This window comes from Bombus fervidus, chromosome 15 (genome assembly GCF_041682495.2).
Source record: "Bombus fervidus isolate BK054 chromosome 15, iyBomFerv1, whole genome shotgun sequence".
Taxonomy (NCBI): Eukaryota; Metazoa; Arthropoda; class Insecta; order Hymenoptera; family Apidae; genus Bombus; species Bombus fervidus.
Genome location: NC_091531.1, coordinates 2,514,083 through 2,535,710, shown reverse-complemented (window position 1 = coordinate 2,535,710; position 21,628 = coordinate 2,514,083).

Genomic DNA, 21,628 nt, shown 5'->3' with positions numbered 1-21,628 from the left:
ATTTCCATAAAGCTTCAAGTTGTCATATTCAATTGCACATTAATAATTCACAATTCGAAATACCGTGTAGCATTCACTTGAATCACTCAAGGATGAGAAGTGTTGGACATCCAAATTACGCGATAATAAATTATCAATTTATCATCTGTTGTCTATGACACATTTTCCAGTCCAAGCGGATTATGCCCCTGTACCCCAAGAGTGCAACCCCATAAGTAACCTCCTTCTAAATCTCCAACTTTTTGCAGCTACACACCACTTCCCTTGCCGGATTTCGCCGATTAATAACTTCATTTCACTTCGCGGCAGATTCTGTCCAAACGTGACCGAACGAAATTTAAGATCTCTGCCTACCGCTGTAAGCAACTAACAGGCTATTACCTTGACTCCAACAGTAGCGTTCTATACGTTCACTTGTTGCTGAGAAGTTCACGCCAATATTATTACCTGTGCACTTGAACTAGTGCTATCTGTTCCCATTTTAAAACTGCTTAGGCGAAAATTGAAGCTCCTGGAATACGAACACGGTGCCGTACATATGTCTGAAGGGACAAACTGTAATGAGTATCGATTGCTTCATAGTTCAGTGGTCTGCCTTTCCTCCTTTTCTTGTTCAATTTCTCCAATTATCGAAAACCGTCTTCGATGAAGCGAAAGGATGTTATGCGAATATCGTATTACACGGGGGTTTGTCCAATTTTCAAACCGTACTGGACCACAGTTTTCATATTATAAGTATATCGTGTTATGTGGACAACATCGTCCTAATCTACTCTTTGTCCCTACGGGAATAACAGCTAAAAAATTGCTAAATTGCTTCCGTCAGAGACAGTCAAAGTGGATGGTAGTTCAATTCAAGACTAATAAAATAGAGATAGAAATTGTTAGAGTAGAGACGTTCTGGAAGAATAAACAAGAACGGAATCAAGCTTGTATCGTAATTGAGTCGTTCCGCGAGTGGTCTTGCATAGTCTGTTGTGAAGATAAAGAATTGACACAACAATTATCCAAGTTAGACACTACAGCCGATAACAGCCGGTCAACTTCTTCAAGAAATGGACCGAAGACGGGGAAAATTTACACACACACAAAATTCTATGCAACGATAAGTCCTACGTACACACATAGAAACGCGCACGCTACAGCGCAATGGTTCATTTCAATATTTTCTTCCCACGCGTTCGATCTACGAGTGTGAAAGAATCACAGCAAACGATATTCTATCTAAGAGAAGGACATATGTTCGCGCAACATATTTTCTTCCACATTTATTTAAAGATCGTACGCTCGATTTAGACTATGGAAAACTTAGGGCGAACGAGAAGTAGAACGCCAAAATTTCTTCCTATTCGACGGTACTAATTTTTCCCCAATTTCTGAGGTGTGAAAGGGGTAGTAAGAAAGGTTAGACGGGTTGAGTTGGTCAACAGACTCGCTAGGAGGAATGTCTGCAAGATTGGGTATCGAAATCACACGCATCACGGACCTTAGTTAGATACTTGGTTCGTCGCAATTGGCGGGAGTAACTATGACTCTCTTAAACAAGGTGTCATAGTTACTCGGGGGTAGAGGGGACTAGATCTCCCTACCCAAGTCGCACTCCTACCGCCGGTAACATGTTCGTCTTCTGTCTGGGGGAATTCCGAGGCCCCCCTTACAAGAGGCGTCATGGCTAAACGGAGTGCGGCGACTAAGGGGCGGAGGCAACGGGTTAGGTGGTGAACCCTTAGCAATTAAGCGAACTTGTTCGCAGACCCCAACTATGACGACTGGATTGGAATTGGACATGAGATGGATACGAATGGAAATAAGAAGCTGGATGTAAATAATTTTATTATTAAGACCTAAGTGCAAATATTTTATCGAATTGTACATATGGAATTTATTGGTCTATTATTTTGACCAATTTTTTTTTAACAATTGACTTATTTACATATTTTAAGACTCTGTTTTACTATCTTAACTTTTGCTCCCTCAATTGACTTGTCAATATGGGGGCAAATTGATTTTAATTTTATCCCCAACAAGGAGGGGTTATCCTTGGAAGTCTGGGTTGGAGAAATCCAACCCACAGGAATAGTCAAATGACTCGTCATCATACTAGTGACGTAATTGGCTCCCTTAATGGGGAAGCAATGTGTTGCGGGTCAAGGTATCGTATGTGCTAAATAAAGCTTATGGGGGGTTTCGCTGCGTACGGTCTTAATGGTCGTGCGTAGCGATTTTTTTCCATTTAAAGCTTTTTTTATGTCATCAAAAAAGCAATACGCCGCTGGACATAGATTCGCATACTCGGGGAGGGATTTTCGCTGCGTGCGGCCTTTATCGGTCGTGCGTAGCGAATTTTTTCTCTTTGAGGAAAAATCCGTGCCAACATCTGGAAAGCAATACGCCGCTGGGCCGTGCTTCACTTTGCTGTCCCTCAAGGCCTTTAGCAGCAAACCGCCTTACAACGGTTGTGTTGCGGGGCCTTGGGGAGTCATAGGTACTCGGGGATAGGCAGGGCCTCGGCCTTGTCTATCCAAGTTGCACTCCTACCTCCCCGTGGTACCGCCGGTAACATGCTCGCCACGCTAGCGTGGGGATATATCCCCCGGGTGTGGCGAGCATGGCTAAACGGAGTGCAGCGACGAAGGAACGAACCAAATTAAACAACATCTTGTTAGAATTCTCGGCTTGCCGATAACGGTATTAGTATACCGTGAAGTAATGGAATGTAATAAAAGTTGAACAAAGCTTATAAAGGAACTGGTTCCTGGATGGATGTATGACGACCGGCTTTTAAATGGCTATGAGATGGATACGTTTGGTAACTCTAAATAGATTTCAAAAAAAAGCTGTTAAATTCGATAATATTAACGAAGTAGCCTCGGACGCAGCGCCTCTCAGTTCCGGAGGCGCTGTGGCGGATTTTTCCGCTCGGGAAGGGACTACCGTCGACGACCCGGCTACGAATATGGATATGAGTGGGAATTGTAAAAATATGGTGCCGCTGGTGGGGGACGAGGTCGCTTGCCCGGTCTGTGAGAAGAGTGAAGTGCAACTCTTCTTTATGAATCTGACTGACTTGGGCAAGCACCTTGATCTTCATCATGCAGAGGCCCGCATCCAATGGGGATGCAGACAATGTGAAAGTAGTTTCCCGAAGCTGCATGGGGCTAGGTGCCACTTACCTAAGTGTAGTGGCCCTAGTCAGACAAAAGATGAACCGTATAAATGTGAAACGTGTCCCATGAGCTTCGGTACTCAAAGGGGTCTATCTATGCATGAACGGCATGCGCACCCTGCCGTTAGAAACGTTAAAAGAAAAGAGGCAACCTCTATCACTACAAGGAACTGGACAGAAGAAGAGCCTCTTAAAAGAGCTGGATGACCTATACAAGGATTATAGGCATCCAAACGTCGAAATAGCGAAAATATTAACCACCAAGAGTATTGATCAGATCAAATATAAAAGAAAGAAATTAAGATTGGAAGTAGAGGAAGAGGTGGTGGCAGAGGGAGGGTGCGATCCCGTCGAGCCAGGCAATGCGCCTAATTTTAATGAACTAGAGTCAGAGTCTACGGAAGAATGGCGGCGTTGCCTGCGAAACGAAATTGAAAAAGATCACGAGGTTCCCCAACCCACACTTCAATTATACCACGAACTGAAGAAGTTGTGGGATAATTTTAATGAACACAAAACAATTTTAGCGGCCACAATTGATAAGTTTATTGACACATCTCTATCGAAAGCGTTGTTGGCGAACAAGAAGGAGGAAAAGCCCCCGACAAAAAGGAAAAAGTTAGCGGACATAACTAAAAATAAAAGAAATCAAAGAAGGCGTTATTTGTATGCACGTTGCCAAGACATGTTCCGTGAATGCCCAAGGAAGCTCGCGGACGTCGTGGTCAACGATGATCTGGCGTATCTGGCACCTGCCAGGCAACCTCCTGAAGCGAAGGAAGTAAAAATATTGTACAACGAGTTATGGGGAAAAGCGGGTCCGTCGGATCCCCCCATACCTCGAGATGTAACTTCAGGAGGCCTTATACATGAATACTTTCCTTCTGTAATGGCTGAGGAAATTAGTGACAGGATAAAGAAAATTAGAAACAAAACCGCAGGAGGCCCGGATGGCATTGAGAAGAGCAATTTGTCTATTCCGGGTCTGCCAATAGTCCTAGCGGTACTCTTTAATATGATATATTTTACCTGTCACTATCCCAAGAGTTGGAAAGAAAACAGGACTACTTTGATTTCTAAGACCAACAAGGACTTGAACAAGGCCGAGAACTCGCGGCCAATTACCATTAGTTCAATCATTAGTCGGATTTTCTCTTCAACTCTTGACAGGAGAGTCAAAAGGGGCATCGTTCAAAACATCAGACAAAAGGGCTTTACATCCGAAAACGGATGTAAGATCAATGCCGAAATTTTTAATACAGCCCTCGAACGAAGTAAAAGAGATCATGGAGGTGTCTTCACCATCGTCGACATCTCCAAAACGTTTGACACGGTGCCCCACTCAGCCATTGCACCTAGCCTGGCTAGAAAAGGTATCTCGGCTCCATTGATAGATCTAATTAAAGATATGTATGTAAAGATATGTACAAAAATTAAGACAAGAAATGGTAATGGGGTCGAGATAGAAATCCTTAGGGGAGTTAAGCAGGGCGACCCCTTGTCGCCAACTCTATTTAATTTGTGTCTGGAACCGCTGCTGGAAGCGGTAGAGGAATCCATGGAAGGGATCCATATAAGCAATAATAACAAGATCCCTATACTTGCCTTTGCCGATGACATCGTGCTAATAGGCAGAGATAAGAAGGAAGCTCAGAAACAACTAACCATGGTCCGGGAATATTTGGATGGCCTCGGGATGAGTATCTCTGGGGATAAAAGTCAGACGTTTCAGGTGATCTCAAAGAAGGATACCTGGTACGTGGACGACCCAGAGATAAAAATCAATAACATTAAAATACCGAACATCGCACCCGAGGAAGCTTTCAGATATCTCGGGGCAAAAATTGGACCATGGAAGGGCCTTATGAGTGGGGTAATAGTACCCGAATTGATGGGTACTATTAAAAGAGTTCGTAAACTTGCATTCAAACCAGCCTAGAAGATAGAGCTCCTTCAAAAATATATACTCCCTCGTTACATTTTCAACTTGTTAATAAGTCCACCAAACGAGGGAGTTTTGAAACCATTAGACGGCGAAATCAGGCAAGAGGTCAAGGGGATACTCCATCTAACCCCTTCAACTGCAACCGGATTCTTCTACGCGCCCAAAAATTACGGTGGTTTAGGGTTGCCGAGGTTTGAACATCTGGTAAAACTCGGTACCCTAAAAAGTGCTATATCTGACCAATAAATAAGGAACTCGTTCCTTCAAATCCTACGACGACTTGGCGTGTAAAAGGTTATGAGATGGATAATGGTTAAAGGATTATTAAAATAATGGCTTCAAATTAAATAAAAAATGTATGACAATAATAGAGCCTCGGATGCGACGCCTCTCGATCCCGGGGGCGCCGTGGCGGATTTTTCCGCTTCGGAGGGGATCACGGTTGACGATCAGGCTAGTAATAGGCTTACGAGTTTCTCGATAACGGTACCTTTAGTGGGCGATCGGGTTGCCTGTCCGGTATGTGAGGAAAAGGGAATAAACCTTTTCTTCATGTCGTTATCCGACCTGAACAAGCACCTCGATCTACATCATACGGACACGAAAATAAAATGGAGTTGTCTCTGTGGTAAAAGTTTCCCGAAACTTCATGGGGCCCAGTGCCACATTCCTAAATGCGCATGCACTGGTCAAAGGACAGAAAGTAGATACAAATGTGAAGCGTGTCCCATGAGTTTCGGGACCCAGAGAGGACTCTCGACCCACGAAAGGCATGCACACCCTGCCTTAAGAAATCAGAAAAGAAGGGGAACGGAGCCCCCAAATACTAATAAGAATTGAACGGAAGTAGAACTCAGTCTCCTGAGAGAACTCGATCTAAAATTTAAGGATCATAGATATCCTAATAAAGAAATAAGCAAAGTCCTCACCAGTAAAACAATAGACCAAATAAAATATCAAAGAAGAAAACTAACACTCGTCGGTGAGGCAATGAGCTCTCAGGAGGCTGCCTGGGCAACAGAGAGAGGGTGCGATCTCGTGGATCCAGGCAATGCGTCTTCGGAGGAGCCTGAGACCCGCGATGACAATGAGTCTCTTACTACGTGGAGACTCAGCTTGAAAGAAGCTATTTTGACGACAACCGACGTACCTCCTGTTTTAAGCGAGGTTTACGATCGGTTGGAAAACATTTTTAAATAAAACCAAGGGAACGAGAAAGTCCTTGGTAATGAAATTAATAATTTTATAATTGCGCATCTCTATGAAACAATTAAAAATTTAAATAAAATTAACACAAATGACAATAACAAAAGTCGGAACAAGCCCCAAAAGGGTTACAAAAAGAACAGCCGCAACGCAAGAAAGCGGTTCTCATACGCACGTTGTCAGGACGTGTTCAAAGAATGTCCAAAGAAGTTGGCCGATGTCGTTATTAACGACGATCGCGCATACCTGGAACCAGCAGGCAACCACCGGCAGCAGCAGAAGTCAAGAGACACTATGAAGATCTATGGGGGCAACAGGGTCCAGCTAGTGTCCCATTTATTAATAGTAAATGTGTCTCTAGGCTGCCTTTACAAGATTATTTCTCGCCGATAGCTGTTGAGGATGTGGCGGAGAGATTTAAAATTTTTAGAAAGAAGGCCGCGGCAGGTCCGGGTGGATTATTAAAAGAACATCTAATGGTTCCCGGCCTGCCTGTAATATTGACAAAGATATACAATATTTGTTTGTATATTTCCTATTATCCTTCCGTATGGAAGGATAATAGGACCACATTAATTTTAAAACCAAATAAATCTGGCAATCAGGTCGAGTATTGGAGACCTATTACGATAGGCCCCATTCTCGGCCGAATTTTCTCCTCCATCCTTGACAGAAAGTTAAGGAGAGGTATCGTATTGAACCTAAGGCAGAAAGGTTTTACATCAGAAAATGGATGTAAAACCAACATCGAATTATTAAATTCTGCCTTAAATACGAGCAAAAACGAAAACGGCGGGATATTCACGATTGTGGATATCTCGAAGGCGTTCGATACGATCCCTCATTCGGCAGTAACACCTTGCCTGGCTAGGAAAGGTGTGCCGGCCCCTATAATAAAATTAATCAACAATATGTACGTGGATAATACCACAACCATCCGTGCATATAATAAAGAAGGGGTCGAGATCAAAATCTTAAGAGGAGTCAAGCAGGGCGACCCCCTATCGCCCTTGCTTTTTAATTTATGTCTTGAGCCGCTGTTGGAGACGATCGAAGAATCAACCAGTGGCATAAAAATCAATTCAAGTCAAAATAGAAGAATCCCTGTTCTGGCTTTCGCTGACAATATAGTATTGTTGGGCGCAAATGAAAGGGAGGCGCAGCGCCAGGTGGACACTCTCCACGAATACCTGAATGGCCTGCAAATGAAGTTATCGAGAGAGAAGAGCCAAACGTTCCAGGTTGTCTCGAAAAAAGACACCTGGTACGTCAAAGACCCAGAAATAAGGCTCGACGGGCTTAACATTGCATCTATAGACCCGGATGAGGCATTCAGGTATTTAGGCGCCAAGATGGGGCCTTGGAAGGGTGTTCATTGTGGTATCGTGGTGCCCGAGATTCTGAGCGTGATCAGGAGAACCAGAAAACTCTCCCTGAAACCATGCCAGAAGATCGAGCTCATCACGAAATACGTCTTCCCTCGTTACATATACCATCTTCTGATCAGTCCGCCCAGCGACACTGTATTGAAATTGCTGGATAGCGAGGTCAGGCAGGAGATCAAGGCCATTCTCCATCTGGTGCCTTCAACTGCCACTGGTTTCTTTTACGCCCCAAAGAACTGCGGTGGGCTTGGGATACCTAGATTTGAACATATTGTCAAACTAGGTATCCTTAAAAATGCTATCAAAATGAAAGAGTCGATCGATCCAGCAGTCTCGGGACTATTCACCACGGACATTAACAACAAATTAAAGAAAATTGCCGACTCCCTTAGGATTAATTGTCCAGCTTCCTTGGAAGAAATTGAGAGGGCAAGAAAGAGATTAAAAGGCTCCCATATACAATTATGAGGAGATCTGAGAAGTCAGGGTCAAGGGGTACTTGACTTCTCTAAGAGCAAGACTGGGAACATGTGGATGAGAGACTATAATTTGCTAAGACTATCGAGGTTCATCGATGCCTTGAGACTCAGGACCAACACCTTTGGTACGAGAGCGGTATTGGCACGGGCCGACAAGAATATAGATGTAATGTGCAGAAGATGTCGAGCCCAGCCCGAAACACTTGGCCATATATTAGGGCTGTGCCAATATACCAAGGGCCTGAGGATCAAAAGGCATGATGAGACGAAGCTAACTCTCGCCGACACTCTACAAAAAGACAAGAGGAATGAGGTGCTTGTCGAGCCGACTCTTAAGGTGGGTAGTGATCTTTACAAACCGGACCTCGTAGTTAAAAACGAGGAACGGGTTCTCGTGGTCGACGTTACGGTCCGCTACGAGAACAAAGATTATCTATCCAAAGCCGAAAAGGAGAAGCTCGACAAATACCGACCGTGCATCGATTACCTCAAAAAGAAATTCAACGTCGGCGGAGGATTGGTTTTGCCCGTGGTCTTAGGCAGTAGAGGGGCCATAACGCCCAAATCAGAAGAAAATTTGAAGATAATGGGCGTTTCTAACAAAACGATCAAAACGATCGTTTTAAATGTTTTAAGAAGTTCAATAGAGATGTGCAATATATTTATAGACAATTAATTATTTATTATTCATAAATTATAAATATAAATTTATATTCCCCAATCTCACGTGTTACGAAACGGTCAATCAGCTCCGTAATCGCCCGGATCTATGATCCACTAGGATTGCTCGCACCAGTCATCGTTCGCGCAACGATGATGCTGCAACGAGTCTGGGCCTTGAAGATCGACTGGGACGAAAGCCTCCCCTCTGAAATACACTGTGAATGGAATCGATATTACGATCAACTGCCCATACTCAATGATATTCGATTCCCCCGTAAGACCGTGATCAACACAGCTGTTCGGATCGAGATACACGGGTTTTGTGACGCCAGCGAGAAGGCATACGGAACCTGTGCTTATCTACGCATGATCAATGCTGACGGACTCATTCAGACTCGATTGCTCATAGCGCGATCGAAGGTAGCACCGTTAAAAACGCTGACTATACCCAGACTAGAATTAGAACATATCGTTACAAGACGAAAAATGCAAAATATCTGCCACATTCTGCTCGATGATATACTGCAAAACAATTTCGAAAACCTCGATGTCTCATAGTTGAACATCTAACAAATTCTTTAATAGTTCGTCGCAATTGGCGGGAGTAACTATGACTCTCTCTACGGATAAAAAGAAGGCATATGTAGCAATACGCCGCTGGACTTATCCGCGTATCTGCTATGGAAGTAAAGAGCGTCTGGTTCGGTGCGTGTGCTAAAAAGCAATACGCCGCTGGGCCGTGCTTCACATTGCTGCCCCTCAAGGCCTTTAGCGACCGGCCGCCATATAACAGCCGTGCTGCGGGACCTTGGGGAGTCATAGGTATTCGGGGATAGGCAGGGCCTCGGTCTTGTCTATCCAAGTTGCACTCCTACCTCCCCGTGGTACCGCCGGTAACATGTTCGCTTCGCCAGCGTGGGGAAATATCCCCCGGGTATAAGCGAGCATGGCTAAACGGAGTGCAGCGACGAAGGGACGTGAGCTTTTACGAACACCATCGGCTGAGCCGAAACGGGAAATAGAGTACCGTGAAGATACGGAGATCTGACCAATAAATAAGGAACTCGTTCCTTCATATCCTACGACGACTTGGCGTGTAAAAGGTTATGAGATGGATAATGGTTAAAGGATTATTAAAATAATGGCTTCAAATTAAATAAAAAATGTATGACAATAATAGAGCCTCGGACGCGACGCCTCTCGATCCCGGGGGCGCCGTGGCGGATTTTTCCACTTCGGAGGGGATCACGGTTGACGATCAGGCTAGTAATAGGCATACGAGTTTCTCGATAACGGTACCTTTAGTGGGCGATCGGGTTGCCTGTCCAGTATGTGAGGAAAAGGGAATAAACCTTTTCTTCATGTCGTTATCCGACCTGAACAAGCACCTCGATCTACATCATACGGATACGAAAATAAAATGGAGTTGTCTCTGTGGTAAAAGTTTCCCGAAACTTCATGGGGCCCAGTGCCACATTCCTAAATGCGCAGGCACTGGTCAAAGGACAGAAAGTAGATACAAATGTGAAGCGTGTCCCATGAGTTTCGGGACCCAGAGAGGACTCTCGACCCACGAAAGGCATGCACACCCTGCCTTAAGAAATCAGAAAAGAAGGGGAACGGACCCCCCAAATACTAATAAGAATTGAACGGAAGTAGAACTCAGTCTCCTGAGAGAACTCAATGAAAAGTTTAAGAATCACCTTGCTTATTTCTTTATTAGGATATCTAAGTCCTCACCAGTAAAACAATAGACCAAATAAAATATCAGAGAAAAAAGCTAAAACTGGTCGTTGAGGTAACGAGCTCTCAGGAGGCTGCCTGGGCAACAGAGGGAGGGTGCGATCTCGTGGATCCAGGCAATGCGTTTTCGGAGGAGCCTGAGACCCGCGATGACAATGAGTCTCTTACTACGTGGAGACTCAGCTTGAAAGAAGCTATTTTGACGACAACCGACGTACCTCCTGTTTTAAGCGAGGTTTACGATCGGTTAGAAAACGTTTTTAAATTAAACCAAGGGAACGAGGAAGCCCTTGGTAAAGAACTTAATAATTTTATAATTGCGCATCTCTATGAAACAATTAAAAAGATCAATAATATAGATGTAAACGAAAACAACAAAAGTCGGAAAAAGCCCCAAATGGGTTATAAAAAGAACAGCCGCAACGCAAGGAAGCGGTTCTCATACGCACGTTGTCAGGACGTGTTCAAAGAATGTGCAAAGAAGTTGGCCGATGTCGTTATTAACGACGATCGTGCATACCTGGAACCAGCCAGGTAACCACCGGCAGCAGCAGAAGTCAAGAGACACTATGAAGATCTATGGGGGCAACAGGGTCCAGCTAGTGTCCCATTTATTAATAGTGAATGTGTCTCTGGGCTGCCTTTGCAAAACTATTTCTCGTCGATAGCTGTTGAGGATGTGGCGGAGAGAATTAAAAAGATTAGAAAGAAGGCCGCGGCAGGTCCAGATGGATTATTAAAAGAACATCTAATGGTTCCCGGACTGCCTATAATATTAACAAAGATATATAACATCTGTTTATATATCTCCTATTATCCTTCCATATGGAAGAATAATAGGACTACATTAATTTTAAAACCAAAGAAATCCGGCAATAAGGTCGAGTATTGGAGACCTATTACGATAGGCCCCATTCTCGGCCGAATTTTCTCCTCCATCCTTGACAGAAAGTTAAGGAGAGGTATCGTATTGAACCTAAGGCAGAAAGGTTTTACATCTGAAAATGGATGTAAAACCAACATTGAACTACTAAATTCTGCCTTGAACACAAGCAAAAACGAAAACGGCGGGATATTCACGATTGTGGATATCTCGAAGGCGTTCGATACGATCCCTCATTCGGCCCCTATAATAAAACTGATCAAAAATATGTATGTGGATAACACCACAACAATCCGTACTAAAAATAAAGAAGGGGTCGAGATCAAAATCCTAAGAGGAGTCAAGCAGGGCGACCCCCTATCGCCCTTGCTTTTCAACCTATGTCTCGAGCCGCTGTTGGAGACGATCGAAGAATCAACCAGTGGCATCAAAGTAAATTCAAGTCAAAATAGAGGAATCCCTGTTCTGGCTTTCGCCGACGATATAGTATTGTTGGGCGCAAATGAAAGGGAGGCGCAGCGCCAGGTGGACACTCTCCACGAATACCTGAATGGCCTGCAAATGAAGATTTCGAGGGAAAAGAGCCAAACGTTCCAGGTTGTCTCAAAAAAAGACACTTGGTACGTCAAAGACCCAAATATAAGGCTCGACGGGCTTAATATTCCATCTATCGCCAAGATGGGGCCTTGGAAGGGTGTTCATTGTGGTGTCGTGGTGCCCGAGATTCTGAGCGTGATCAGGAGAACCAGAAAACTCTTCTTGAAGCCATGCCAGAAGATCGAGCTCATTACGAAATACGTCTTCCCTCGTTACATATACCATCTTCTGATCAGTCCGCCCAGCGACACTGTATTGAAATTGCTGGATAGCGAGGTCAGGCAGGAGATCAAGGCCATTCTCCATCTGGTGCCTTCAACTGCCACTGGTTTCTTTTACGCCCCAAAGAACTGCGGTGGGCTTGGGATACCTAGATTTGAACATATTGTCAAACTAGGTATCCTTAAAAATGCTATCAAAATGAAAGAGTCGATCGATCCAGCAGTCTCGGGACTATTCACCACGGACATTAACAACAAATTAAAGAAAATTGCCGACTCCCTTAGGATTAATTGTCCAGCTTCCTCGGAAGAAATTGAGAGGGCAAGAAAGAGATTAAAAGGCTCCCATATACAATTATGAGGAGATCTGAGAAGTCAGGGTCAAGGGGTACTTGACTTCTCTAAGAGCAAGACTGGGAACATGTGGATGAGAGACTATAATTTGCTAAGACCATCGAGGTTCATCGATGCCTTGAGACTCAGGACCAACACCTTTGTTACGAGAGCGGTATTGGCACGGGCCGACAAGAATATAGATGTAATGTGCAGAAGATGTCGAGCCCAGCCCGAAACACTTGGCCATATATTAGGGCTGTGCCAATATACCAAGGGCCTGAGGATCAAAAGGCATGATGAGACGAAGCTAACTCTCGCCGACACTCTACAAAAAGACAAGAGGAATGAGGTGCTTGTCGAGCCGACCCTTAAGGTGGGTAGTGATCTTTACAAACCGGACCTCGTAGTTAAAAACGAGGAACGGGTTCTCGTGGTCGATGTTACCATCCGCTACGAGAATAGAGATTATCTCCAAAAGGCAGCTAAAGAAATGGTCGACAAGTACTCTGCTTGTCTCCAAACATTAAAAAGAAAATATGGCGTTGATGGAGGAGCGGTTTTGCCGGTGGTGCTTGGCAGCAGGGGGGGCAATAACGCCAGAAACAATGAAAAATCTAAAAACAATGGGCACAAACAAGAAGGATGTTAAAACTATAATTATGAACGTGCTACGCTGTTCGATAGAGTTATGTAAATTATTTCTAGACGAATAACAATTTATTTATTTATTTATTTATTATAAAAATTGTAAATATAAATGAAACTAGTCATTTTATCTTTTGATAATTACTAATTAATTAAACAATTAACGAATTTACTGACTAGTGTTTTAACTATTTAATTATTTATTTTATTTATTTATTATCATTTAACATATTGATGATTTGCTTTCTTATTGACTATGTCAATTCTAAAGCAAAAATAATTTTAAGTCCCAACGAGGGGGATATACCTCGGAAGTATGGGTTTGTGACCATAAATCTACAGGACCATAAATTTCATAGTTACTCGGGGTCAGAGGGGATCTAGATCTCGCCTACCCAAGTCGCACTCCTATCTCCCAGTGGTACCGCCGGTAACATGTTCGTCGCCTCTGTGGGGGAATCCAAGGCCCCCCTTAGAAGTGGCGTCATGGCTAAACGGAGTGCGGCGATGAAGGAGCGGAAGCAATGGGTTAGTGAACAAACCCAATTGTAAATAAGCGAACTTGTTCGCTGGGCTCCACAAGACGACTTGGCAAAGTGATCGGACATGAATTGGATATGATTTGGATTGGTTGAAATGGCATTGTAAATAATTTTATCTTAAGAACTGGATTGTACATAATTTTAAAGAAATGGTTCGTCGCAATCGAAACTTAACTTCAATTTAATATGTTTTTTGAAATACCATGTTTTCAGAGATAGAGTCTATACGTAGATACCGTTATTATTACATTAAGCAGACATAACTCATAAGTCATATCGTATATAATATGTCCATTTTAAGTGCATATGCGCTATTATTTCTATACATAAAAATAGGGAAAAAAGTTTTATATAGAAATTGAATGGTATCAAGGAGGACTCGTACTTCTGTTATTAAGTGCTCCAACCTATGGCCGGCAATCGGAATTTGAAATAGATATATCGCTAGAAAAGTAACAACAAACACAAAGAAATTCGTTTCAAGAGGTTTCTGCAGCGCTTTATTTTTTCGCCACTAGTATACTACGTTATTTCCTAACATTTGAGATCATATTTCAACTAAAGTATATAATTCTAAAATTTAATTTTGTGCAGATTAGTTTTGGTGCACATTGCTTCTATTTTCATATTCAATACTGGCAACCTTGTTCTCTCGCTTCCTGAACTTTCACGCTAAAAAAATGATTTCCTGCCTAATTTCATACCTCAACAAAGATACGCAGGAACAAAATCAAGAACGTGTTTATCAGAAAGAAACTTGACATAGAGTCATCGAGTGAAGTTATCAAACCTTGCGAGCTGTTTTATATATGACAATAAGTTTTCAAATGACGCGGGGGAAGAAAAGTGAGTTAGGCGCACCCCATGTTTCAGAAAGTACTATGAACTATGGACACCTATATCACAAATTAAAAAGGTGATTTCTGTAAAGATACAAGACCTGTATAAGTTCTATAATATAACATACTTCACTAAACAAGGCATTCCCTCACAAAGTAAAATCCGCTTCCTGGCACTCGCTTTATTATACGAAGGAAAGGGAAGAAACTCCAAAACATAAAAAATGGGTAGAGGGAGGTGTTTATGAATGTTCTGTTAACGACGAGAGAAAAGTGCAGAAAAAATGTGGCTGGACGCCATGACTGAAATGTTTTTGCTTTCTAAAAAATTACGTTGCGTGAAATAAATGAATCATATCGATAACGGTGATACGATGGCATGTAAAACATTAAGCGCGAAGCTGATTTTGATGTGCTCTCCGCACGAGCAGCGTGCAGACGTGGGCACGGGAGGTACGAGTTAAAGTATAAGCAGACGATGATCCACACACGCGATGACGATTTGGTTTCATTTTATACAAATTATAAATGGAAAATAATGAGATGGGTCAATCAACCCTCGTAGTTTCCGTTAAAAACGGGACTGCGCCTTCCTATCTCGGAAAGTAATGTGAAAAAGAATTGTTTGTGTTGTTCGATAATTCCGTTAAACGATATAATGTTAGCATCCATATATCTCTTGTGCGATCATGTCTACACGTATCTAGTTACATAATTATTTACATTATTACATATTAAAGAAGGGGGATTAAAACAGGCGGATTTTAGGCTACATTCTTATAGTACAATATAAATATACATAACAATAAGTATAGTTAATAACTATATCAAGATAATATTCATAAACAATATTACATACGTTCACCGCGGAAAGTATATTGACATCCTACAATATGGACTGTTTGATGAGAGATTCAGAGGTAAACTAAAGGTTCGTCTTTCCGAATCTGTTTTTTCTTGTTATTGTTCTTTTTTTTTTAACCTACCAACCAGTCGAAACTCGTGCTTTGTAAACAGCAGTGTTGTGACCAATGTCGGAACGTTTCATATCATATAAAAAGGTACTAACCTATTTATGTCGAAAAACAGTTAGTTCAGATTATATCTTACATTTAATGTGTTGCATGAAAGATAAGCATAGGACACGAAGCGGTATTGTGTTTACGCTGAAAAAACGAAAAACAAGAACAACGTAAACATAAGAGAACCGTTTCGCGTCCTTACCTGTCTTTCATATGACGAATTCAAGTTAAAATATCTGATGAACTAACAGTTCTTTTTAATTTTTTCACAAGGAATACAATTCTCGCTCGGGCAACCGAGGCGAACAGATGTGTGTAAGCAAACGTGTGCTCCAGTCAAGTGATTCAGAGAAGTGCTACGAATAGTGATAGTGACAAACAATGCAACAGCAGATATCAACGATCAAGATTGCAACCAATGGAGAAAAATATTACATAAAAGGGTCGTCAGATTTACCAGGCTTACAGCAACAACAGCAAAATAATAACAACCAAAATGATATGGAAATAGAAGAAATGGAAGAGCAGCGGAGACAGGAGGAGTGCAGACACGACAACAAAATAAGTTACCAGGACGAAAACTGGAAGCTAGCAAAGACTAGCAAAAAACGTAAAATAATTCCAGGCACAAATGCTGCAGGAAACCCAGATACAGAAAAGCAGCGATGGCTGCAAGAATTACCTTTAAGAAACTCCTTCAGCTCACTAACGGAAGAAATAGACAATGACCCGACAAGCAAAACCACAACTAAAACACCTTACATATCAAAACCACCACCAATATTTGTTGAGGCCCAAATAATAGACCCGCTTATTGATCTACTAAACAATATAGTCGGGAAGGATAACTACACAATAAAACAAACAAAATTAGAACAAGTAAAAATTCAAACAAACACCCCAGAAGTTTATAGGAAAGTGATAAATGAACTAAAGGAAAAAAATGCTATATACCACACGTACCAACTCAAAACAGAAAGGAGCTATAAAATAGTTATAAGAGGTTTACATCCAAAAACTAACACAAAAAAATTAAGTGAAGAATCAGGAAAAATTGGCCATGAAACAAGAGCAATCAACAATATGACAAGATACGATACGAAGCAACCATTGCCACTATTCTTAATAGAACTGGAACCCAGAACCAATAACAAGGAAATCTATGAAATCAAAAAAATACTAAATACAATTGTAACAGTGGAACCACCACGCTACAAAAAAGATATACCACAATGCATGCGGTGTCAACAATACGGACACACAAAAAATTATTGCAACAGAAGCCCGGCATGTGTTAAATGTGCAAAAAATCACCTAACAATACACTGCCCATACACAGGAAAAATAGAACAAGTTAAATGCTATAATTGTAACGGAAACCACCCAGCCAGCTACAAAGGATGTGAAATAAGGAAACAAATACAACGTAAACTGTTTCCTCCACTTCGCAACAGATCACACAATGACCATCAACCACAACAAAGTATAACGGATAACGAAACAACGTTGAAAGCACAACACAAACTAAACGCTATAAGCAGAAACATAGATCCCCAAGGTAAACGAAGCTACGCACAAGTAACTAAAAACATTAGCAAACCAACGCTTACAAACAATCAGAATGAAAACAATAACATCGAAGACGTTACAGACATCAAAGAAATGCTCAAACAATCCATTAAAGGTATGGAAATGTTAGGAAAAATGGTAAGTGATCTAAACACAATACTAAGACAACAAGCACAACAAACAACAATCATGTTACAACTACTCACTAACTTGCTAAGTAAAAAATAGAGATGGACATTTTGAAAATAGCAGTCTGGAACTCCAATGGCTTGCAACAGCGAGCCCACGAAACTAAAATATTTTTGTATAAAAATAATATTGATTACTACTTGTCTCAGAAACACATTTCACCCTAAAAAACTACATGAAAATACCGTACTACACCATATACGATACCAAACATCCCTCAGGTAAAGCACATGGAGGAACTGCAGTAATAATAAAAAATGACATCAAGCATCACTTACATAGTCAAACAAATCAAGAACACCTACAAGCAACCACTGTCACAATACAAACCAATGACAATTACTTCCAGATGTCAGCAGTATATGTACCTCCGAGACACAAAATGACACTTAAAAAATGGGAAGAGTACTTCCAATCCTTAGGCGACAAATATATAGCGGCAGGAGACTTTAATGCAAAGCACACATTATGGGGTTCGAGAATTAGCACGCCGAGAGGTAGAACATTGGAAAAATACATTAGAAGCAGCAACCTCAACGTACTATCTACAGGAAAACCAACGTACTGGCCGACAGACCCCAATAAAATACCTGACCTGTTGGATTTTGCAGTAACAAAAGGGCTAAATGTAAGCAAATTAAAAATAGCAACCAGCCTCGAGCTTAACTCCGACCATACACCAATTATAATAGAATATACAAGCAAACCACTACTTCATAACAAGTCAGAGTCGCTTTGCAATAAAACCACCAACTGGCAAACTTTCAAAGAGCTGATCGAAAACAAAATCAACTGCAATATCCCATTGAAAACACCTGAACAAACAAATTTCAAAACAAACAAATAAAAGTGAACACCAGCAAGTGCAACCACATAACATTTACACTTAGAAAAGGAAAAACACCAGATATTCAACTGAACGGCGCCCACATAGCACAAACAAAGCAAGTAAAATATCTGGGAATAAATTTAGACACACGCCTTACATGGAAGCACCATATAAAATCAATAATAAACAGAATAAGTGCAAAAAGGAAGCAGATGTACTGGTTAATCAATAGAAAATCTAAATTAAGCACAATGAATAAACTAAATATATACAAAACAATAATCAAACCAATCTGGACATACGGAGTCCCATTATGGGGGACGGCAGCAATGAGTCACATAAGCAAAATAGAAATAGAGCAAGCAAAAATTTTAAGGACAATAGTTAACGCTCCATGGTACGTCAGAAATGAAGACCTACGAAAAGATCTAAAAATTCCAACAGTCAAAGAGGAAATCGCTAGATACGCAAAAAAGTACAAAGAAAGACTTGCAGCACACCCAAACCAGCTGGCTGCTGAAACAAATAAAACCAAAATAGAAAGAAGACTGAAGAGGAAGCATCCCGCAGACCTCGAAATAAAGATGCAATAGGAAACCTAGAAGATGGAACCCCGCTGGGGGTAACCATCCACATGCTCTATTTATTTATTTTTTTATTTATTTTTTTATTTTTTTATTTTTATTTTTTATTTTTTTATTCTTTTATTCTCTAAGCTATAACATTTTACCAAATGTCCTTCTGGACAAATTGTAAAAATTTAACAAACAATAAAAAAAAAAAAAAAAACAAGGAATACAAAGATAGATTGATGAATATATTAAAAAGAAATATAGTTCTATTTGCAAAAATGGAGTTGTAATGGAACCCTACTACTGGATCTACAAAAAAGTAATTTGCACCGTATGTAATGTCTTCTTTCGAACTAAACAATTTTTGTTAAAACTTTTTGTGATGACATCAATCTCACGTGAGATATTCTACCGCTTACTGTTTCGCCATTCGTTAAATATTGTGGCTAGGTTTCTATGTATAATAAAATATTTACGTATAAAATACATATAAAAATTGAAAGTTTTAGACGACTTTGTAGACATCAGATTCGATATATTATTTAAATCATGTCCATATCTAATTGTAACAACTTGCAACAGAATCTGAGAACTCAGGTTTGTTTTTTCCATTCATAATTTTTGGTTGATAAATAGAAAAGATAACGAATGAATATACTGTATCACTTTTTTTAAATGAAACAGTGCATTTTGCGATAAAATGCGGACATTATAGCAAATAATAAAGCAATAGTAGATAATCAAAAAGAAGTAGGGAAAAACTTACCATTACAGCATGGAAAAAAATTTATTAAGTATTGTGTTACTGGAATAAGCTTCTTTGTGTATCACGAAGTGCATCAGGGGAGGATTGTTAAACAAATTTCGTAAGAAATTACTATCTATCAGATAAATACAATACGAGATTCGAAGAATAATTAATAGTAACAAAAACATAATTACTTTATGAGAACATAATATTCAATTATAGAAATATTTGTACGTTAAGTTCTGTAATTAGTAACCATTATCGATGACCGACTTTATTTTTGGTTCTGAATAAGCATTATCTCTGATGAAAACATTTTTTAGCGAAAGAAAATAAAATAGAAAGAACGATCTAACATCTATATAAAAAGCTGTAATCAATATATTTAATTAAAACTAAAACATAAATATGTATAACATCACTCTTACGTTAATATAAATGTATAAATGCAAGTGGTATATTAGAGAGGGAAAATATAATAAAACTAACAGAAAAGAAAAATAAATAAGAAAACTGTATTGGGTTCTACGACTTACTTCCACATGTGGAATTACTATCTGGAACTATCTGGTTGCCGTATGACCCATCTTAGAGACAGAACAAAGTTGTTAGATTAAAATAATTCACGGAAAGTTAAAATAATTCATAAAATATATAAGTATAAAGTATTTACCCTGAATAAATCCTTTTTATAGAAAATTGCAAGTCAACTTTCGAATAACCAGATCTTATATTTTATCTAGCAACTAGCACTTCTTACCAATTGCTCAAACACTTGCTAAACACAAAAATTGTAACGTTTAAACGTAGACAACTACTTCGTAGCACCTTCACACTATCGCGTCTCGAATATGAAAGACTATTGAACAATACCATCGCTAATAAAGGCAGATTCGTACTGCTTGTTGATTGGCTATGCTTGTGGACTATAAGGGGCGAATCCTGTACGCTGCGCAAATGTCTCTGCGCCGATTATAGTTCAATTTTACTATAATACATTAACGACTTTACATCTTGAAAATTGTCACTATTAAGCTGCAGATTTTTATTTAGATATTATATATCAAAGTGTATAAAATATGTAAATGCAGAATATATTCAAACTACGTAATAATTGTACAATATTTTATATTATGAATACGATCTTAATTGCTCATCATGATCTGTTATTACAGTTTGTCTACTGATTTTCAAATTCAATGTAAATAAAAATCTTAATTAATATATATAACGTATAGAATATATGTATATATAATATATGTATAATATATGGTATAGTATATGTATATATTATGTATATAATAGTAACTAAATTATGTCTATAATATATATACATAATAAAATATAGAATATATGTAAATATACATATAACGAATAGAAGAATTGTTCAATAAAAATCAAAAGTTTTATATGATAGCATACAATGTAATAGTCTTTTAAACAAAGTCACTTTTATGCTAGTATGAATAATTTGAAAATCTGGAAAAATCTACGACCAACAAAGATAGTTCGAATCTATGGATATATGTATATGCTGCCCTGGAATCAGTGTAAAGAAGAAAATAGTTAATTAAATGATTGTTCTTCTCTCAAACATAAGTAATGCTAGAAATATTTGGTAAATGATGGAGGCTATATCTGCAATCGCCACTGAAAATTGTGGAACTGCTACACATATACGTAAGTATAATGTCATAAATCGCTACAATGCTTATAGCTATATCGAAGAAGATACTCTATATGTAACAATTCTTTATCCTCGACAAATTATGAGCCTGGGAAACAGTGTATACAAAGGCATATTATACATGCCGATGTATATGTACATATTTTGCTCACTGTCAACAATATACAAGGAAGGTATTTTTACGTGTCTTCACAACAATGTTTTAAAAGCAATTTCTTGCTTTCCTATCTAAATAGAGAATAAAGGATCAGATAGAGGAGAGAATACTAGAATTCTACAGGATATTTTGTTGTACGTAACGAGTATAGCAAGGACAAATTTAGCATACTAAACGAGAAAAAACGTTTATATAAATATACATA